Source organism: Microcaecilia unicolor, chromosome 2 (genome assembly GCF_901765095.1).
Source record: "Microcaecilia unicolor chromosome 2, aMicUni1.1, whole genome shotgun sequence".
NCBI lineage: Eukaryota > Metazoa > Chordata > Amphibia > Gymnophiona > Siphonopidae > Microcaecilia > Microcaecilia unicolor.
The window spans coordinates 474,873,675-474,896,774 of record NC_044032.1 but is presented as its reverse complement, the minus strand read 5'-3'; the positions used below and the strand labels follow the sequence as shown (position 1 = coordinate 474,896,774).

General features: G+C 42.4%; 2 long non-coding RNA genes and 1 gene segment (V, D, J or C); 2 read left to right on the top strand and 1 right to left on the bottom strand.

Moving 5' to 3' along the window:
• Positions 1-23,100, bottom strand: part of LOC115461302 — a 1,201,995-nt gene that overhangs the window by 388,664 nt on the left and 790,231 nt on the right.
• The window catches only part of LOC115461316, a 444,252-nt gene that overhangs the window by 147,183 nt on the left and 273,969 nt on the right, over positions 1-23,100 (top strand). The window lies entirely within an intron of this gene.
• Positions 1-23,100, top strand: part of LOC115461318 — a 282,251-nt gene that overhangs the window by 44,891 nt on the left and 214,260 nt on the right. The window contains exon 2 of one of the 3 annotated variants that reach the window (XR_003940688.1): positions 9,592-9,598. The exons of 1 other annotated variant lie outside the window; for it this stretch is intronic. This is a non-coding gene — a long non-coding RNA (uncharacterized LOC115461318). Of the gene's footprint in view, positions 1-7,738; positions 7,744-9,591; positions 9,599-23,100 lie in introns of all 3 variants that reach the window. One more of the 3 variants, XR_003940689.1, reaches the window with a different exon arrangement.

The following is a 23,100-nucleotide window of genomic DNA, read 5'->3' as shown; positions in this document are numbered from 1 at the left end:
TTGGGGGCTAGAAGAGGTAGGGAAAGGTGAACAGGTAAAACACACACGAGGCAGGTGAGGGTGAAAACGTTCTGACTAGGGCACACAGACAAAGGTAACAGGTACTCAACACACTCAGCTTTCTCTGCAACCAACAATTCAGCTCTCCCAACAACGATCTCGCCACTCTCCAACTCCACACAATCGCTAATGGGTCTAAAGACGATTTTCCCTTACTGTGGTCGCTTTTATTTCGGGTCTAACCAATGACGCCCATGTTCCTGCCCATGCAAAACCATTTCGCTATCTGTTATACGTTGGAGGTGGCCATCTCGTAATGCCGCCCCTAACACGCCCCCAACACGCCCCTTGTTAGGGCGTCCGTACCTGGGCATTCGCATGCTGAGAGCGCACTGAAAGTCCTGTTTCGATTATTAGGTTTGGGCGCCCTTTGCTCATGGAGACGTCTATATGCCTTTTGGGTCGAAATCTCGGCGCCCATCACTTTCAAAAATAAGGCGGATAGTATATTCAGGTACTTATTTTGTACCAGGGGCAATGGAGGGTTCAGTGACTTGCCCAGAGTCACAAGGAGCTGCAGTGGGAATCCAACTCAGTTCCCCAGGATCAAAGTACACTGCACTAACCACTAGGCTACTCCACCACAGAAATACAAGCATTCTAGAAGACAGTCAGAGAGACAGACATTCTAGAACATAGACTGTCATAAACAGAGGTGTTCTAGAAGTCAGTCCTTCAGAATGTTATTCTAGAACAGTGATGGTGAACCTTTCAGAGACCGAGTGCCCAAACAGCAGCCCAAAATCTAATTATTTATCGCAAAGTGCCAACAGGGCAATTTAACCTGAATAACAGGTGCCGATACTCATTATGGGCGGGGTCACCACATATGACTCCATCCCTATGATAGCCACACCCCTTACACCAGCCATGGCGCATATAAACAGACATCAGTGAAAATATTATACTAGTATAGGAGAAAAAAAAACATGATTTTTTTTCATTATAAATCATTTCTGTAAGCTGTTACAGCTCCAGTATACCCAGTGCAAAATAAGACAGCAGATGTAAATTGTCAAATTGGACATATTCCAAACACTAAAATAAAATGATTTTTTTTCTACCTTTGTTGTCTGGTGATTTTGTTTTTCTATCCATATTGGTCCTAGTCTCTGATTCTGCTGCTCTCTATCTGTTCTCTTAACTCCATTTCCAGGGCTTCCTTTCCATTTATTTCTTTACTTTCCTCGTTTCTTCTTCATTTCTTGCCCTCAATCCATAAGTAAAAGCTGGGTCTTCCTCTGTGAAATTGACTGGAGGAGGTATAATGTGGATCCAGCTTTTGCCTATTTTCTCCATCCATGTGCAGTTTTTCTCCTCCCTGCCCTCCCCTCCATCCACCCATGTGCAGCAACCCTCCTCTCCTCCCTGCCCTCCCCTCCATCCACTCATGTGCAGCAACCCTTCTCTCCCCTCCATCCACCCATGTCTAGCCACCCTCCTCTCCCCCCTGCCCAGCCACCCTCCTCTCCCCCTGCCCTCCCCTCCAGCCACCCTCCTCTCCCCCTGCTTTCCCCTTCAGCCACCCATGTCCAGCCACCCTCCTCTCCCCCTTGCCCTCCCTCCCAGAACCAGCCAGGCCTCCCACCCAGTACCAGGCACCAGGCCTCCCTCCCACCCACACAGCACCAAGCCTCCCTCCCACCCTGCACCAAGCACCAGGCACCCCTCCCTCCCTCTCACCCGGCATCAGGCATCCCACCCAGCATCAGGCCTCCCTCCCTCCCTCCCAGCACCAGGCCGCCCGCCTGCCCCCCCTCCGAAATTTAAAAGTCATACCTGGTCGAGGTTAAGGCGGCGTCGGCAGCGGCAGTGAAAAGCGTGCTGGCTCGGCACGCCTTCAGCCTTCCCGTCTGTCTCTCAAGCTCTGGTCTTGCCCTTGGGGAAACAGGAAATGAGGGCGGGACCAGAGCTTGAGACACAGAAGGGAAGGCTGAAGGCGTGCCAAGCCAGCACACTTTTCACTGCCGCTGCCAACGCCGCCTTAACTCCGACCAGGTATGACTTTTATTTGGAGGGGGGGGGGCTGGAACTGGCTGAGGTGACGGGGCGCGTGCCAACAGAGAGGGCTCTGCGTGCCCTCTCTGGCACGCGTGCCATAGGTTCGCCATCACTGTTCTAGAACATAGATACAAACTGAGGCATTCTAGAAGTCATTCCCACAGCTACTATTCTATAAAACAGACTGACATAAACAGAAGTGTTCTAGAAGTCACTCCTTCAGACTATTATTGCAGAACAAACACAGACATGCATTCTAGACTTCAATAACATAGACTGACGTTCTAGAAAATAATCATACACAATAGTGGTGTTCTAGATGTTAGTAACTAAGACAGGCATTCTAGAAGTCAGCCACACAGGCACATGTTCTAGAACATAGACTAATAAACAGAGGTGTTCTAGAAGTCAGTCCTTCAGATTCCTGTTCTAGAACACGTGGAGGGGCATAATCGAACGCGAACGCCTATCTCCATGGGCGTCTATGTCCGAAAACGGGTACATGAAGAGGCGGAGCAGACCGTATTTTTGAAAAAATGGACGTCTATCTTTTTTTGATAATACGGTTTGTATGGACCAAATGCCATGGATTTGTTCGTTTCTGAGCTGGGCGTTTGTTGTTGGAAACACCCAAAATCGGCTTTCGATTATACCGATTTGGGTGACCACGGGAAAAAGACGTCCATCTCCCGATTTGGGTTGAAATATAGGCGTTTTTCTCTTTCAAAAATAAGCAGGATAGAGATACAAACAGGCATTCTAGAAGTTAGTCTCAAAGACTACTATTCTAGAAGACAAACAGACATTCAGAGGTGTTCTAAAAATCAGTCAGACATAGAGACAGACATTCTGGAGGACAGATAGGTGTACACAGGTGTCATGACTCTTGGAGCTTAGTAATTAGAAGCCCCAATATCATGGAGCATAACCCTGGCACAGCAATCACCTGAAGTCTCTATTATTTTATGAAGTCTCTTTTATTGAATAAATCACAGATAATTTACTCACAGATAGATGTTCAGGATGCAGAGACTTCTTAATCTGGAGGCTGTGGGAGGTGGAGATCTGAAGAGAGGTAGTTGTATTGCAGGGGGAGGGGAAGGTAGTTGAACAGGTAGAAATAGTCCAAAGCTGGGTGACTGCAATGTGCGATATCTCATTTGGGAGAAGATATTTACAGGGTAAAAAAATCCAGGTTCGTTACAGGGATTTTCAGCAGGACAGAGCTGTCTGGAGTGAGATGGTGTTGGCTCCATGTCCCTGGCTATAATGGAGGAAGAAGCCCCACGTGGCTGAAAGGACAAAGAAGTGGTGGGGCTTCACACAGGGAGGAGCAAATAGAGACCAATGGGGACAGAGCCTGCCATCGGATAGCAAGGGGTAGTCCTAGAGATAAGAGGGAAAGGTCATACCTGGCTGACCTCTGAGGACAGATAGTAAGACTGAACAGGAAGACAAAAGAGCCAAGCTTGGCAGAGAGAGAGAGAGAGAGAGAAGGTCTGAGCAGCCTCACAACCAGTGATAGCAGTTCTTACACAGCCAAACAAGTGTGGTTGCACTGCCTGTGAACTACATTACCCACAGTGCATTGCTCGTGTATTTTCCAGTGGGAAACTGCAGCAATGATAGTCCTTGGGGCTGAGAATAACAGTAAAGGCATTACACACATTTTAGGATCACGTTATAAACTAGTGCGAGGCTGTCGGAGGACAGAACAACAGGTGTTCTAGAAGTCAGTCACACAGAAAGGAATTCTAGAAAACTGATATATAAAAATAAATGTGTTCTGTCTTTCATAGGGAGAGGCATTCTTGTAAACAGACATGCATGTAGAGATGTTCTATAAGTCAGTCACAGAGACAGGCATTCTAGAAATCAGTAATACAGACATTTGAGAAGTCTGGCATTTGAGAACTCTGTCACACAGATAGACATTCCAGAAATCAGTAATACAGACATTCTAGAAGTCAGTTGCAAACAGGCATTCCAGAAGCAATTTGCACAGACAGGTATTCTAGAAGTCAGTTGCACAGTCAGACACTCAAGATGTCAATCACACAGGCAAACTACATGTCAGTCACACAGACAGGCATTCTAGAACTCAATCACACAAACAGGCATTCTAGAATTCACTCACATAGGCATTCTAGAAGTCACTCAGACTGGCAATCTAGAATTTAGTAAAACAGGCATTCTAAAAATCAGACATTCCAGAAATCAGTCACATGGACAGGCATTCTAGAAATCAGTAATACAGGCATTATATAAACCAGTAATTGAGGCATTCTATAAGTCAGTCACAGAGACAGGCATTCTAGAAATGAGTAATAAAGGCATTTGAGAAGTCAGGCATTTGAGAAGTCTGTCACACAACAGACATTCTAGAAATCAGTAATGCAGGCATTCTAGAAGCAGTTTGCAAAGACAGGCATTCTAGAAATCAGTTGCATAGTCAGGCATTCTAGAAGTCAGTCACACAGGCAATCCAGAAGTCAGTCACATAGACAAGTATTCTAGAACTCAGTCACACAAACAGGTATTCTAAAATTCACTCACACAGGCATTCTAGAAGTCAGTCACCCAGTTATACAGGCATTCTAGAATTTCTTCTCAATATACAGGTAAATTTGCACACATAAAAACTGGACTCATATAACTTTATCCACATGGAGAGTGGCAAATCGAAAAAAAATGTCCATTTTTGCTTTGGAAATAGCTAGGAGATATCACTTTTCTGAGTTTTCTGGAGTATTTGGGGGGGGGATGCTCAATGCAAACTGGGCTTGCAACATTTCATTTAGAATGATTTTAGCCTGTCTAAAAGAAGTATTATTGTGCGGCCAAAACACAGTGGCTTCAGAGCTGCTTTTATCATGCATGGAAGCAGACACCCAGAGGCCTAGGCAAATGAGCTCAGGGGTATTTAATGTTCAAACGTTTTTACTAGATTTTTCAGTAAATACAGAAAGAAAAAATGCTAACAGCAGAGCAAGTGCCTTTTGGTGAAATGCACCTGGATATTTATACCAGCTACATGGCTCTCAGTCATTGTGCATGGCCCCAACATGGATCATGTTTCACAATAAGCTTCTTCAGGGAGGAACAACCTGCCTGGGTGAGAACAGTTTAAAAAAAATGTCTTTGCGATCAACATACATATAAGTTTTATGAACCTGCTCAGTTGCAATTCTTTTTGGAAGGTAGAGGGATTTCTGTGTCAACTCCTTTGACCTCTTAAGTTACCAAAGGCCCTGTTAACTAAGCCACGCTATAGGTGCACTAGAATTTTTAGAACATGTTAAAAATTTGTGCACTCTAACGCTAGAGATACCCATAGGAATATATGGGTGTCTCTAGCATTAGAATGTGCTAAAAATGTTAGCACACCTTAGTAAACACGGCCATTAATTGAGTTAATGGTTGATAGCCTGCTATTTCATGTTAGATTTTCTTGGTTAAACTCCCTTGATATTTGAATTGGATCTCTCCTTTAATGTGGTCTAATCAAACTTAATTATTTGTAATTTTGTTTCCTGTTTGGAAGATTTTTTAATGATCTTTTGGGGATTTTTATATAATTAATACTTGTTCTACTTCAAGATTTTCTTGATGTAATATGTAAAGTTTATAAATAAAATTTAAAAAGATGTCTTTGCAACTGTGCCAAAAAATCCTTTCAATGTAACCATCTGTGTAACTACTAAAACCTTAGCCTAGATAGTGTTTGTACAGTGATAAAGTTTTGCTGAACTGAATATAAATCATGTTCCTTTGGGGAAAAAATATTTGTAAAATTTGTTTCACTTCCAATTTTTTTCTTTTAAAAATTGGGGTTTCATATTTTTTTATTTTTATATATATGAACATCTCTAAGGGGTCCTTTTCAAGGAGGTTTGATGAACAGGAGATGGTGTGATGTCAAAAAGCTGAAGACTATCCACCCAAGGAGGTTTTCATTCTCTCCAGTGCAGTCACCCAAAACAATGTAATTGATAGGGTGACAAGCTCCGCATACTGGCTTCAGGACAGATAATGGGGCAAGCAGGCTTCTGTCATCTCCTGTTCATCAAACCTCCTTTGTCCTTTTGCTAAGCTGCTGTAAACACTAACATGTGTTTACTGCAGCTTAAAATGCCTTACCGCGGGGCGTGCTCAGACATCATGCAGTAATTTTTGCATCAGTGCTAAAAAATAGCGCAGGTGTGTCTGAGGCAGAGAGAAATCATGGTTTGTGATAATTGTTGAGCACAGCTATGTTGCTGCATGCTAACTGATTAGTGTGTAGTTAGTGCATGAGCCCTTACTGCCTATAAAATAGGTGTTGTAAGTTCTCATCATTCTCTAATGATAAATTAACATGTGGCCATTAATTGCAATATTGGGAAAAGTGGCCATTCCACCCATGTGAAAAAAAAAAACTGTCTTAGTGAGTGGGATTGACCTGTGTAAGCAACTATGTTTGTTCATGAACTTGATATACTGCTTTTACTTGAACAATGTAAACCACAGTTTTGGTAAAGGGGCCCCTAAATATCGACTATTTTAATTTTCAGAAATGTTTTAAACTACCAAACCTTTTCCATGTATATAAATTACTCTATATTTATTACAAATCATTATGTTGTTATTCTATCTTTACCTACCAATGTGTAGCACTTTTATAGTTAAAAAGTAGAAAAAAATTCACCATACATCCCTGAGTCACTGCTCATTAGTGACTGAATTCACAAAGTTTTGTGTAGTTTCCTCTTCCTATCCAGGCAAATAGTAATTAGTGATCTGATAATTCATAAAATAAATGTGGATTGAATGAAACCTCTGCTTAAAAAATATAACATTGACAAGGTATCAAAATACATTTAAGGCTGCATTGACTAGAAATGAATAATAGGTGGCAGTAGCACACTATCAAGATAACTTTTCCATAAATGTTAATATTACAGAAACTGTAAAGTAAGTTTTAATGTATCTAATAAACCTGAGCAGTAGAATTCCTTCCCAGAGTGTTGAGGACCTGGGAGTCTCTTAAATTTTCCTTGACACTTTGTTGTGATGCCACACCTGAAAAGAGATTTACCCTGGGAGAGGCAGTTAAGCAGTCAAGATGCAATATCTTATTATACAGCAGCACTGAATAAATGTCTGACCAGAAGTGTCTTCATTAAAATAAAGTAGCAGATACTAAACTCTGAGCTTACATTTTATACACTAACGCTGTTCTTTATTCCAACTCAAACTCCCAGTTCTTCTCCATAATGTAGTCAAGAATAAACAATCTCACTGTAGGGCTTTGGGTCTCAGGATGTGCCAGTTAAATAAATATTCACAGCAGCTTCTTAGAACAGTAAGTTTCATTTATTAGGCTTACTCGTGATCTCCAGTAGTGTTTACACTGAATAATTGTGAATAATACCTTTAACCAGAGGCTTTCAGGTTTCATTGACTGGATGTGCATAGGGGTTTGTGTGTGTAATAGTATATAGTTTAGTTTAATTAGATTTGCTATGCCACCAGGACTAACTCGCAGATCTAGGCAGTGTACAAAAAGTCCAAAAACAATGCAAGAAGAAACTGAAAGAAACTACAATTATTGGCAGGGAAGTACATTAGTTACAGTCAGAAGAGCACTCATACCAAATGATAAAGGGTAAAGGGTGGGTCAAATGTGGTGGGGGAGATATGGTAGCAGTATATATCAGAAAAGGGAGAGGGGAGAATGGAAGGAAGGGGAAGAGAGGAGTAAATATCCATTTTGATTTCACTCCTGTGTTGAAATATAGAAGAACTGGAGAAACTACTTAATGATCACAGACTGCCATCTGCTTCCCTTTGAGGTTTTTGTATTGCTCTGTATCACTGTGAGAGGGGTATTATCATACTGCTGACAGAAATAATACCCAGCATGTTCACTTTGTGCATTCTGAATGGTGAATGTGAAGTTATATCCATAGCCAGCACCAGAAACTGTGTCTGGAACGTTAGTAAAACGGTTAACTGCATCATAAATCAGGAGCTTGGGCTGCTCTCCTAGCATAGGCTGGTGGTACCAGGCCATATCATCGTCGATGTCTGTTGAGGCTTTGCATTTGATGATGATGGGTTCACCCGGGGAAACAAAAATTGAATCTGGAGACTGTTCCACCAATGTTTCACTGCAGGATTCTGGATAACATAAACAGCAAGAATGACAAGGTCTAGAATACATTTTTAACTTTGCATAAAGCAAGAGTTAAGTAAATAAAATTGCAGATGTGTAATTTTAACCACAATAATAAACTATGATAATTATTTGCACTGCATTTCTTCAGTTATCTTTGTGATATATTCCTTAGGTCATGCAGCATATGACTTACCCTCAGCCCAGATGAGAAATACCCAGAACACATAAAGCACTGCCATTGTTCTCTCTGTTTGAAGTTTAGTCACTGTAATAAATGAAACATCAATGGTGAGTACAATAATATATATGGTATGTCACACAAGCAAGGAAATGGGAGGCCAGACCTTCATATGCAAAACACTACTGGATGCAAAGTTTCTGTACTAAAGAAAATGCCTCAGACTTCAGTTTGTACATTTTGGTTAAACACACATCTTCTGAAACAGTGCTCTTTTTATACATGGGTAGGATTTCACCAATAAGTGGAAGAGGAATAATTAATTTTTTATTTTATTTGTACCCCGCGCTTTCCCCACTCATAGCAGGCTCAATGCGGCTTAGGTACTTATTTGTACCTGGGGCAATGGAGGTTTAAGTGACTTGCCCAGAGTCACAAGGAGCTGCCTGTGCCTGCAGTGGGAATCGAACCGAGTTCCCCAGTACACCACTCTAAACACTAGGCCACTCCTCCACTCCATAATTAGATGAAGTGACCCCCAAAAAGGCTGGAGAACTGAAGCATATTATTATCTGCTACTGGCACCTGCTGTTCAGATGATGTCCTAGGGATAATGGTACTAACATCCTTAGAAACTGACTTCCCAATCTTCTCACTCTTGAACTACTACTACTACTACTACTACTATTTAGCATTTCTATAGTGCTACAAGGCATACGCAGCGCTGCACAAACATAGAAGAAAGACAGTCCCTGCTCAAAGAGCTTACAATCTAATAGACAAAAAATAAATAAAGTAATCAAATCAATTAATGTGAACGGGAAGGAAGAGAGGAGGGTAGGTGGAGGCGAGTGGTTACAAGTGGTTACGAGTCAAAAGCAATGTTAAAGAGGTGGGCTTTCAGTCTAGATTTAAAGGTGGCCAAGGATGGGGCAAGATGTAGGGGCTCAGGAAGTTTATTCCAGGCGTAGGGTGCAGCGAGACAGAAGGCGCGAAGTCTGGAGTTGGCAGTAGTGGAGAAGGGAACAGATAAGAAGGATTTATCCATGGAGCGGAGTGCACGGGAAGGGGTGTAGGGAAGGACGAGTGTGGAGAGATACTGGGGAGCAGCAGAGTGAGTACATTTATAGGTTAGTAGAAGAAGTTTGAACAGGATGCGAAAACGGATAGGGAGCCAGTGAAGGGTCTTGAGGAGAGGGGTAGTATGAGTAAAGCGACCCTGGCGGAAGATGAGACGGGCAGCAGAGTTTTGAACCGACTGGAGAGGGGAGAGGTGACTAAGTGGGAGGCCAGCAAAGAGCAGATTGCAGTAGTCTAAACGAGAGGTGACAAGGGTGTGGATGAGGGTTTTGGTAGAGTGCTCGGAAAGAAAGGGGCAGATTTTACGGATGTTGTAAAGAAAGAAACGACAAGTCTTGGCAATCTGCTGGATATGAGCAGAGAAGGAGAGAGAAGAGTCAAAGATGACCCCAAGGTTTCGAGCTGAGGAGACAGGGAGAATGAGAGAGCCATCAACAGAAATAGAAAACGGGGGGAGCGGGGAGGTGGGTTTGGGGGGGAAAATGAGAAGCTCGGTTTGGTCATATTTAATTTCAGGTGGCGTTGAGACATCCAGACAGCAATGTCAGACAAGCACGCTGAAACTTTGGTTTGGATGCAAGGTGAGATATCAGGGGTAGAAAGGTAGATTTGGGAGTCATCAGCATAGAGATGGTAGGAAAAGCCATGGGATGAGATTAATGAACCAAGGGAAGAAGTGTAGATAGAAACTAGTTGGGAGATATGCCAAGTGAAGAAATCAATGTGCAATCCTCATGTCTTCTGTGAACACAGAGCAGTATTTATTTAGCATGTTTGCTTTTTCTTCATTGAAATGAGGATAATATTAATACACATAATGAAGCTTGCTAGAAGTTATGCAGAAACAAATTCGAGGCCCTTATTGCAATGACATGTTAACTGATTTACTGTTTTGAGCCTGGTTTGGCCAAAACAGGATACTAGGTTAGATGGACCACTGGTCTGACCCAACATGGCTACTCTTATGGGCCATGTTGCAGGTTTAAAGAACTTTCATTCAATATTAGTTGAAGCCTTCCAGAGGAAGCATGACCTCTTCTACATAGAAGACTAAGCCATGTGAAAGGTGCTTTACATGATTGCAAGTCTCCACTGCAATCGTGCAAAGAAGGATTATTTATAGTATCAGGACCTTCTCTTCATCTGTTACTAGAGGGAACTGAATGGCCACTGCAGACTCATTTGTCAATGGAATTCCCGGCCTACAAATGCAACAAAGTTTTTAAGAGACTGAACAGTGAAGCTTTACAGTTTGTTTTTATTTTTCTTGAAACTAGGCACTTTTCTTAGTTTGCTACTTACTCTTATTATTGCATCAGTGGTTTATTCCTTTCTTCAGCATTAAGTATTGTCTTGTATCTATTGCTAGTACCATTACTAAGCATGTAAAATTTAAAAGAAAGAGATAGGCCAGTTAAAAGAAATATGTACTTTAAAAGTGGAATGGAGGAGTAGCTAAGTGGTTAGAGCACCAGTCTTAACATCCAGAGGTGGCTTGTTCAAATCGTACTGCTGCTCCTTGTGATCTTGGGCAAGTCACTTAACCCTCCATTGCGTTAGGTACAAAATTAGATTGTGAGCCCTCCAGAGACAGACCCAGTATACCTGAATGTAACTTACCTTGAGCTACTACTGAAAAAGGTGTGAGCAAAATCCAAATAAATAAAAGGGATGTAATTTTAGGGAATTATATATGTCCATCTTGCCTTGACTCTTATGTCCATTCCTTATTTTTATTCAATATCAGCAGCATTCGATCTTGTCTATCACTCCGTGTTACGTTCTCATCTGGTTACTCTCGGTCTCTCTGGAACAGTCCTATCATGGTTTACATAAATTAGACTGTGGTGTTCCTCAAGGATCCATTCTTTAACCTCTACTTTTCAATCTTTTCCTTAGCCCTCTTGCTTCTCTAATACAGTCTTTTGGTATCTCAGTAAACATTTATGCAAATGACATCCTTTTACTTTTCCCTACTTCCCCTTTATCTCTCTCACTCAGACCCCTGCAGGATTCCTTGAATTTTGTCACCCTTTGGTTAAAGAAACACCAGCTAGTACTCAACACCAGGGGCGTAGCTACGGGTGGGCCTGGGTGGGCCCAGGCCCACCCAATCTTGGCTCAGGCCCGCCCAAACGATGACGACTGGAACGGCGACTTTTACCCGAAGTCGCAACGACGAACGGGCAGGCAGCGCTGTGGTAGTAAAAGCAACAAGGAGACTGGATCGACTCTCCGTCCTTCACTTCCCTCCCTCTGTGTCCCGCCCGAAAGGAAATGACGTCAGAGGAAGGCGGGACGCAGAGGGAGGGAAGTGAAGGACGGAGAGTCGAACCAGTTGACTTGTTGCTTTTACTACCGCACCGCAGCGCTGCCTGCCCGTTCGTTGCTGCAACTTCGGGAGTAGAATGGAATGGAAGTGAGCCAGCAGCCAGCCTATCTCGTCCACTCACTGTAAGTAAAGATCACTGTTTGCACTCCCCGCGCAGCCGTCGCCGTTCACTTACACAGCAAGCAAACCTGTGAGCTGCTGCATCCACATTGTCATTCTTTACAGGTGGCTGGGAGATGCTGTGAAGGGGGAGGGGGAGACGCTGGATAGAAGGGGGAAGGGGATGGACAGAAACAGGATGGGCAGGGGAGAGAGGAGAATTGCTGGACAACAGGGATGGATGGAGGGGAAAGGGGAGAGAGGAAATTTGCTGGAGATGGATGGAGGAGAGGGCAGGGGAGAATGGAGAGTTGCTGGACATGGAGCGGAGGGCAGGGGAAAGAAGAAAATTGCTGGACATGAATGGATGGAGCGTAAAGGGGAGAGAGGAAATTTGCTGGAGATGGATGGATGGAAGAGAGGGCAGGGGAGAATGGAGAGTTGCTGGACATGGATGGATGGAGGGGAGGTCAGAGGAGACAGGAGAATTGCTGAACATGGATGGATGAATGGAGGGGGCAGGGGACAGAGGACATTTGCTGGACAGGGGAGAATGGAGAGTTGCTGGACGAATGGATGGAGGGAGGGAGGGGAGAGAAGTCAGAAAGGAGGTGCACATGGATAGAGGGGATGGAAGGGAGGAGAAATGCTGGACATGGATGGAGTGGAGGGCAGGGAAGAGAGGAGAAATGTTGAACAAGGATGGAGGTAAGGAAAGACAAAGGAAGGAGATGCACATGGATGGAGGGGAAGGGAGAGAGGAGAAATGCTGGACATGGATGGAGGGGAGGGAAGACAGAGGAAGTAGATGCACATGGATGGAGGCAGTGGTGTGCTGGAGCCGGCTCGCACCGGCTCGCAAGAGCCGGTTGTTAAATTTTCTTCCGGCTTGCGAGCCGGTTGTTGCAAATAGCGAGCCGGCTCTGGCTGTCCTCCCTCCCTCCTCCCTCCCTTCGGATCCGCCTCACCTCCCGCTTGTTTTTTAAATTCTTGGCTTCCAGCACCGAGTCGCCGACTGTCCTGAGTCCTCCCTTGCCGATTTGCGCTTTAAAAATGGCCGCCGAGACTTCCAGAGGCGGCCTCGCGAGACTTCGGCTGAAGTCTCGGCGGCCATTTTGAAGCACGAATCGGCAAGGGAGGACTCAGACAGTCGATGACTCGGCGCTGGAAGCCAAGAATTTAAAAAACAAGCGGGTGCGTGGTGAGAGACCGGATCGGGAGGGCGGGAGGGAAGGAGGAGAAGAAGAATTTCATAAAACAGCTCGGGAGGGGGTGGCAGGGGGGAAAAGAGAGTCGTTGCTGGGCATGGGTGGATGGAGGGGGTCGCTGGACATGGGTGCATGCAGGGCAGGGGAGAGGAGGGTCACTGCTGGACATCTGGGTGCATGCAGGGCAGGGCAGAGGAGGGTCGCTGGGTATGGGTGCATGCAGGGCAGGGGAGAGGAGGGTCACTGCTGGACATGGGTGCATGCAGGGCAGGGGAAAGGAGGGTCACTGCTGCACATGGGTGCATGCAGGGGAGAGGAGGGTCACTGCTAGACATCTGGGTGCATGCAGGGCAGGGCAGAGGAGGGTCGCTGGGTATGGGTGCATGCAGGGCATGGGAGAGGAGGGTCACTGCTGGACATGGGTGCATGCAGGGCAGGGGAGAGGAGGGGAGAGAGAAGAAATGCTGGACATGGATGGAGGGGAGAGAAAAGTGAGGAAGGAGATGAGATGAGGGAAAAGGAAGAGAGGAGAAAAACTGCACATGGATGAAGAAAATAGGCAGAAGCTGAGGACCAGAAATGAAGAAGAAAGGAGGAAAGGAAAGAAATAAATGGAAAGGAAGCCGTGGAAACGGAGTTAAGAGGACAGATAGCAGCAGAATCGGATACTGGGCCGGCATGATCAGAAAAACAGTCACCAGACAACAAAGGTAGAAAAAAAATCATTTTATTTTCATTATAGTGTTTGGAATATGTTCACTTTGAGAATCAGGTGCTCAACATTAAAAGTTTATATTTATTTACTTATTTATGGCATTTCATCCCTCATTAAACATGAATTAGATTGGAACCTGGGATCATTTAATTTTTTTTCCTGGAGAGAGTAATGCATTGCCCCCTCCCCCGCTATAGCCAGCTCTGCAATTTTGGGGGGGGGGGGCGCAGAGGTGGACGGGGGGCGGGGGCACTGAGGTGGACCGGGGAGAGAGCCTGTTGTTAAAAATTTACCAGCACACCACTGGATGGAGGGGAGTGAGGAGAAATGCTGGATATGGATAGAGGGAAAACTTCTGAGTTTAAGGGCTGGTTTGGAACACGTTTAGGGCAGATACTGAAACTCGAGGAAGGATAGGGGCAGGGCTACAGATGGTAGACAGGACGCATAAGGACACAGGAGGATGGTGGACATGGTGAGTGAAAAAATATCAAATGGAAAGAAGACACTGCGTAAAACAGAAGACACTGGGACCAAAGAGAATAGATCAGACAACAAAGGTAGAAAAAAGTATTTTATTCAGAATTTATTAATTTGAATATGTCATCTTTTGGAAATGTGCATCTGTGATATTTTGCATGTAAGTTTAAATTTTTCTGGTTTTGAGCATGCTGAGTCTGACTTCTTGAGTTAACTTTCCAGTTCAGTATTTTGCCTTCATATTTTTTTGATTTCTAGTTCCTTGTGTCATGTCTGTTGTGTCATGTGTTTTTCAAGTGTGATCAAGGTGCAGTATTCTGCTAGCATGTAGTATTTGCAGCCCTTTTTGTTTTGCTTTTTTTCACGAGGTAGTGTATTGGTGTTTTACAGCCTAGTGTAATTACAATTCTGCCTTTTCAAGCATAAGGTTGTAGCTCATCCTGTCCTTGGAATTAGTGCTGTTATGGTTTAAGGATATGAGTGTGTTTTTGCACAAGTTTGTGTATAGCATTTTGCAGTGGAGAGATTGTGGGATAATGTAATTATATTTAAAAATATCAATTTTTCCATTAAGTATGAATGTGGTTATACTGATGCAGGGCAGCTGTTGGGCAGACTACTTAGAAATCCATCATCAAGTGAATTCTTAGGCACTATTTTGTAGGATCCCAAGAGACACTACTCATACTTATATAGACAGTGCGTGCCCACCCATATTAGCTCTGGGCCCACCCAAAATCTCAGGTCTGGCTACGCCACTGCTCAAACCAGAATTCTAGCTGGTTCTCCGGGGCAATAATACATCCTGCAGGATCTGTCTTTCTGTTTAGAACACCCATTACTCCAAGTCCTAGTTCTCGATATCTTGGGGTCATCCTGGATTTTTAATTGTCTTTCTTGCCACAGATTTCTTCTGTTGTGAAAGCAAATTTTCTAAACTTTTGAAGATTACAAACTATTTGTCACTATTTCGATTTAAATCAACTACATGCTCTCATTTTATCCTTTTTCACGTCCCGTTTAGACTACAGCAATATTATTTATGCTGGTTTACCCCAATCTATATTAAAGAAACTTCAGATCATACAAAACACAGCAATTTTCTTACTCTGTAATACACATCGTTATGACTATACTTCTCCCTTATTAAAACAGCTCTATTGGCTATCGATTCAACCGCATATCATATATAAGATTGTCATTCTTACCTTTGTAGTATGATATGAGTTTAATTGTCAGAGTTATTGATTTTGCTGGATCAGATACAAATATAAAAAAATATACAGCTCAAAAGACTTCACTTCCCCCTTTCCCCTGGAAACTACTGACAACAAAAACTAGCTGGGTGGTTACTTAAGTCCATCAACACATCTCCAAAGAATAAAACTCTGAAGATGGACAGCAATCACCTAACAAAAGACAGTGAAACTCCACCTATTCTCAGACAATGGCTCAGACTGAGAAGCCCACCTACTCTCAGACAAAAGACTCTTGTAATCCTGTCAGAAGTCTTATGTATGTGTATCTGCCACAGATGGTCAGAGAAAGCCTCATAGATGAAACCAGTTACTAAAAATAGATGACTAAAAATAGATGAAACCAGTTACTAAAAATAGATGAGACCAGCTACTACAAAAGGGGCTTGAATTATCTTTCTGCTGGTTCTTCCCTCTGGACACTTGGTTCATCGATTCCTGACCGGTCTCTCTCTTGGGATCTGGTTCTCTTCGCTCTGCCTCCTGCCTTTCTGCTGGACTTCACCCTGATAAGAATTCTCCAGGCAACAACAACAACCCTGCAACAAAAGACTTCTTTTTCAGCAAGGATCTTCACCATTCTACCCAGCAGCTTCTATCAAAATGAGTTACCATTATCCAGCATAATTTATAATTCAGAACATTTAATCTTGAAGGCACATTTCCCATGTGAAAGATTCTTAAAAACTGCCTCTCTCCTGTAACATTATTACATTACCTGTATTGTAAATAAACCTTTTAAAGTTAAATATATGGTCTTTATGTTCTGAGCACATGTCTTTAAACCTTGCAGTGCAGTTTAATGTAATTCAACAAATATAATATTTAATTCCCCCTTTTTTTCTTACATATTCTTATCTTATTACCTTATAGGTATTGGTGGAGAATAAAATATATATTATCTAACACCTTCAAGGCTCCCCATTATGGCTTTCTGGATTATTTCGCGTCACTCACAATCTCTTATTCCCCAGCATGAGCCCTCCGTTCAGTTGTTTGATTCTTCCAAAACTGGCACACTATGAATCCACTAGTCAATCTGCATTTTTCCGTAGCCCCTCATCACTAAAACAATTTAAATCTCAACTCAAGACCAATCTATTTACCCAAGCCTTTGGAGTTCCAGATAAATGAAGTTTGCCTACATACTCTAGTTAGTTTATTTCCCATCAGCCCCCCCCTTCCTTTTCTTTTGTTCCCTTTGTATTTAGCTTTTCATTTCCTATCCTTTCCCCCCTCACTTCCTTTATGAATAGCTCTCCTTTCCTGTTATACAATTGGAGTTTCTTTTATGTTTTCTTATTTGTATTTGAGTATGTAAACCACTTAGTCCTGCCTGGCCAGTCCAAGCAGTATAGTAAGCACCAATAAACTATAAACTTCAAGGGACACTCTCTCCTTGTTCTCCTGTGCTGTCCAGTTGAAGTTTGACCTGACACAAGTGCAGTGAATAAAAAGAAGGTATCACCTGCTGATGTGAGATGGGCCATAGTTAATTCAACAGATGCTGTCTCAGGAATAAATCCCATCAATTTACCTCATAAAGAGGTGGAAGTTTCTGGATTAGAGAATGGAATGCTGAACATGGAAGCATGATGGATTACAGCATGGTCACCCTAATTCTCGATTCCTCTACATATGAGAATGGCTGAAGATGTCCTGAAAAACCAAGCCTGCACTAGTCACATCTTTTCTTAGGATAAGTTAAAGACAGAATCCTTTCATGAATAAGTGAAGGGTTTTACTAATTACCTGTGGAGTGGTAAGCTCAGGACAGGATGGAATCTTAGCAGTTTTAGAAAGATAAAGTAATGTAGGATGATGTGGGCCATTTAAACTGTGGTGCCTAGCTGATTACATTAACTGCTTGACTGTGTTTTTAACATCTCTGCAACTTTCTGCTAGTGTGCATTCTGAACTATTCAGGCTTGTCCGCATCCTGGGCATGGAAACACATTCCGCCCTCTGCTTTCCTTTCATCCTGCATTGGGCATGGCAGAGACACTGCGTCCACTAACAGCTGACGTAGGATGCTGTGGGCCATTTAAACCATGGTGCCTAGTGGCGCAAAGCCACACAGTGCAGTGCCTAAGGTGCAAGCCAAAGGCGCACACCTTAGTGTGCACCTTTGTGTGACGCCTGAAGTGGCGCCGGAAAGCAATATATAGCCTTTGCTAAGTATTTGGTCCTTTGATAGATTTGGTGTTTTATACTGGTCAGAATGGATTGGTTTTATGTTTTTATGTTTCTAATTTGGGTTGAACTAAGGAAGAATTAGACCTAGGGGTCTGGGTTTTATCTGTCTCATTGTATTATGTCTCATTTATATTACACTGAGAAGAGGCAGCTACCTAGGCTTCTTTTAGATTGTTCTCAGTATATGTCTAAACCTATTGATGTGTTGATTAGAGATAGAAAGCAACATGCATATAGGCAAAGATTGGGATATTTGTACAGAGAAGGTTATAGAAGGAACATTAAGAACATTTTAATAGAATATATACAAAAATCTGAACCTGTCCCTATCTTCTATGTTTTATTTATTTGGATTTTGCTTACACCTTTTCAGTAGTACATTGAGGTACACTGGGTATTTCCCTCTCCCTGGAGGGCTGACAATTTAAGTTTGTACCTGAGACAACGGAGGGTTAAGTGGCTTGCCCAAGATCCTAAGGAGCAGCAGTGAAATTTGAACTGGACACCTCTGGGTGTCAAAACCAGTGCTCTAACCACTAGGCCACTACTCCTATGGGAATGCTTGTTCCCTAAGAAACAAAGCCAAATTAATAAGAGATTGGATAGGGGAGGAGTAGCCGGGCTTTGTTTGTTTTACTGAAACATGGTTATTTTTAGATAATGATCTTGTTTTAAATGATTTATGTCTACCGGGCCATGACTTTTTATCTCTTATCTCGGCAAGGAAAAAGAGAAGGTGTGATTGGTATATTATATAGGGATTTCTATAATGTTACTTGAGGAGAAACATTTATTTCATCATCTTTAGAGATTTTATGCTGTAAAATATGCTATCCTTCATTAGTTGGCTCTTTGAATTGTGTTTTGTTTTATTACTGTCCTGGTAAATGGTTAAGTGCTAGACAGGATTTTTATGATTTTGTTCTAAATTCACCTTATAACTTGCTATTGACTGATGTAAATTTATATTTAGAATTATTAGATAATATAAATGTGATTGAATTGAGGACATTTTAGGTAGTTTAGAATTTTATTTACCTCTGTCTCAAGTGACTCATGAAAAACGGCATCAATTAGATTTATTAGCTTATTCAAAGGAATCCAGGGAAATTGATTTTTCTTTACCTATAAGCAACCAAATAATCTGGTCAGATCATTTTTAGGCCTCTTTTATAGTTTACTGGTTGCCATTTTCTCAGGATGAGGTGAAAAATTCTAAATTTAATCCTATTGAATAGCTATGTAGGCAAAAGATTGATAAATCAGTGTCCATATTCAAATCCCATGGGGATAATGAGCCTAGCTCAAAAATACATCTTTGTTACAACCTCAAAAGTTTCACGTCAAGCAACCACCTCTTTTGATTTAGTAACTTACATGTTTCTTGATCCCCCAAAAATGAAACTTTTCTTTTGTTCTAGAGAGAATAGTGGAACTCAAACCTGAATGTTCAATAGGTTTATCGCTGATATCCGGCTGTGAGAATATTGCGTGCTACCGCTCTTAGGACATTATTTGTTATATATATATTCCTTTAAATTTCTTTTTTCCTTGTATCTTGCCTCGACTTTATATTGTGGTCTAAAAGAATGTGATGTATTTCCTCAAATTGTGAATTTACTTTATGATATTTGCTTTTTCTGAAATTTTAGTTGTAATGACTGAATGTAAAATAAAAGTTAATAAATAATAATTAAAAAAAAGCAACCACCTCTTCATGAATTTTTAAGAACAGCAATGGCACAAAATCTGAAATCCTCAAAACTGTGTCCTTTAGCAATAACATGTTCTACCATAGGTTTATCTTTTATCCCTCTCTTTAAAGCACTTTTATGTTCCATGATTCTAATATTTAGTTTTCCTTTTTATTTTGCCAACATATGCCAGCTCACAAGGGCACAGCTCTGTATAAACAACAAAATCAGTTTTACAACTGTGCCATTGTTTTAAAACTGGACCATCAATATACAATATATATCAAACTGCATGAGGTACACATTGTTCTTTCATTGAATACTTTGATATTACAGTTGGTATTTTCACTTGTGCAGTTTTTAGTTTTGCTTTTTAAATATAGTTGTACATTTCACAATTGTAACACATGGATTCTCCGTGGCATGTAATGATGTTGTGGAGGGGCATAATCGAACGGCGCCGGCCAAATAGATGGCCAGCCATCTATATGGCTGGCGCCGTAAAGCGGCGGCAGAACCATATTATTGAAAAAGATAGCTGGCTATCTTTTGTTTCGATAATATGGTTGGAGCCGGCCAAATGTCTGCATTTGGACCGGCTTTAGAGATGGCCGGCATCGGTTTCCGGAGCTAATGGAAACTAATGCCGGCGATCTCAAAACCGGCCAAATGCAAGGCATTTGGTCATGGGAGGAGTCAGCATTTGTAGTGCACTGGCCCCCCTGACATGCCAGGACACCAACCGGGCACCCTAGGGGACACTGCAGTGGACTTCAAAAATTGCTCCCAGGTGCATACCTCCCTTACCTTGTGTGCTGAGCCCCCCAAATCCCCCCCAAAACCCACTCCCCACAACTCTACATCACTACCATAGCCCTAAGGGGTGAAGGGGGGCACCTACATGTGGGTACAGTGAGTTTTGGGGGGTTTTGCAGGGCTCAACATTTACCACAAGTATTACAGGTAGGGTGGGATGTGTCCGGGTCCACCTGCCTGAAGTGCACTGCACCTACTAAATACTGCTCCAGGGACCTGCATACTGCTGTCAAAGAGCTGGGTATGACATTTGAGGCTGGCAAAAAAAAAAATTGTTTTTATTTTTTTTGGGTGGGAGGGGGTTGGTGACCACTGGGGGAGTAAGGGGAGGTGATCCCCGATTCCCTCCGGTGGTCATCTGGTCAATTGGGGCCCTTTTTTAGACTTGGTCCTAAAAATAAATGGACCAAGTGAAGCCGGCAAAATGCTCGTCAGAGCCAGCCATCTTTCTTCCATTATCGGGCAAAGCTGGCCATCTCATAACCACGCACCCATCCTGCTCCCGTCCCGCCCCTGTCCCGCTTTCTGTACCCTGCCTTGAATTTTGGCTGGCTCCGTGATGGAAAGCAGTTTGCGCCTGCCAAAATCGGCTTTCCATTATACTGATTTGGCCGGGTTAGGGAAATTGCCGGCCATCTCCCGATTTGTGTCGGAAGATGGCCAGCGATCTCCTTCGAAAATAAGCTGGATAGTATAGTTTTTTTTTAATGTATTTTCTTTTTCAGTGTTAATTCTATTTTTCCTTTTATTTTTTTGCCTTGATTATTCAGGTTCTTTGGTGGCTGCATTTGATTATGATTTTTGTGTTTTTGATGACTTTTTGGTGGGCTCTATTCACAGAGCATCACTCAGCATCACATTATAGTCTTTATATTTTTTAAAAAGCATAGCATATACTTTTGGTTATTTTTTAATATAATAATTATGTTTAGTATTATGCATCGTTTGGGTTTCAATATTCACAAATTTTCAACTGTGCCCTTTGACCTTTAAAGCGCTATAATTGGCTGGGATTAGTGAGCGCTAGCTGAAATGCTGTTGGACTGACGCTGCTATTGTGTGTATGTGGGGTTTTTTTTTTTTGGTAAGTTAATACAATATTTGTGATACTTTACTGCCATCTTCTGGCATTTCTTAATAAATATTGATTTCATAATATTATGCTGCCATTTATTGGTTTTAAAGGTCTTCTTCCCCTTTTTATTTGTATTTTTTAATTACACTGAATGCATACGATAAGAGGTGCTCTATCTCCAGCAACTTTTTTAACATTGAGTTCGTACAAAGTTAGTAAGATCATGCTGCCATCTATGAAAGTGTTGGAATTGATTTTAGATGCTGATTTAGTATTTCATATTTCTTATTTGATTTTTAGCCATACGATATATTTCAAGAGGTGTCCAGTTTACAACACTATTTGAAAGGTATGATAATATATATTTTTTCACATGCTATTTATATAAGTCTTATGTTTAGCTAAATCTCACAGATTGCTATTTGCACATGTATGTATATATAAAATATATGTATATGTATGTATATATAGTATAGATAGATAGATTTAGTTTGCTGACCATTTTGCTTTTATTTTGCTGTTTCTATATGTCATGAATTTTAGTATAATTTTTATAATTTCAATATGCTTATATATATAATATTAATATGTATATGCTTATGTTTAATTGTAGCTCCTGATGCAGCCCATGAGTGGGCAAAACATGGCCTATGTTGGGCATTGTTGGTTTATTAAACTTTCTCTGGACATTTTCAGGGGCATTTTCGAAAGAGAAGGGCGCCCATCTTCCAACAAAAATTGGGAGATGGGTGTCCTTCTCTCAGGGTAGCCCAAATCGGCATAATCGAAAGCTGATTTTGGGCATCCTCAACTGCAGTCCATCGCGGGGGCATGTCGGAGGCATAGCGAAGGTAGGACTGGGGCGTGCTTAAGAGATGGGCGTCCTCAGCCAATAATGGAAAAAAGAAGGACATCCCTGAAGAGCATTTGGCCAACTTTACTTGGTCCATTTTTTTTCACGACCAAGCCTCAAAAAGGTGCCCAAACTGACCAGATGACCACCGGAGGGAACCGGGGATAATCTCCCCTTACTCCCCCAGTGGTCACCAACCCCCTCCCACCCTAAAAAAAAATATATATATATATATATTTTTTTTTTTGCCAGCCTCAAATGTCATACCCAGCTCCATGACAGCAGTATGCAGGTACCTGGAGCAGTTTTAATGGGTACTGCAGTGCACTTCAGGCAGGTGGACCCAGGCCCATCTCCCCCTACCTGTTACACTTGTGCTGGTAAATGTGAGCCCTTCAAAACCCACTGTACCCACATGTAGGGCTATGGTAGTGATGTAGAGTTTTGGGGAGTAGGTTTTGAGGGGTTGGGGGCTCACCACCAAAGGTAAGGGAGCTATGCACTTGGGTGCAATTTGTGATGTCCACTGCAGTGCCCCCTAGGGTGCCCGGTTGGTGTCCTGGCATGTAAGGGGGACCAGTGCACTATGAATGCTGGCTTCTCCCATGATGAAATGCCTTGGATTTGGTCATTTTTGAGATGGGTGTTTTCGGTTTCCATTATTGCTAAAAACCGGGGACGACCATCTCTAAGGTCGACCATCTCAACATTTAGGTTGACCATCTCTAAGGTCGACCTAAACGTTGAGATTTGGGCGTCCAAGACCGTATTATTGAAACAAAAGATGGCCGCCCATCTTGTTTCGATAATACGGGTTTCCCCGCCTTTTCACCGGGACATCCTTAGAGATGGGCACCCTTAAAGATAGTCGTCCCCATTCGATTATGCCCCTCTTTG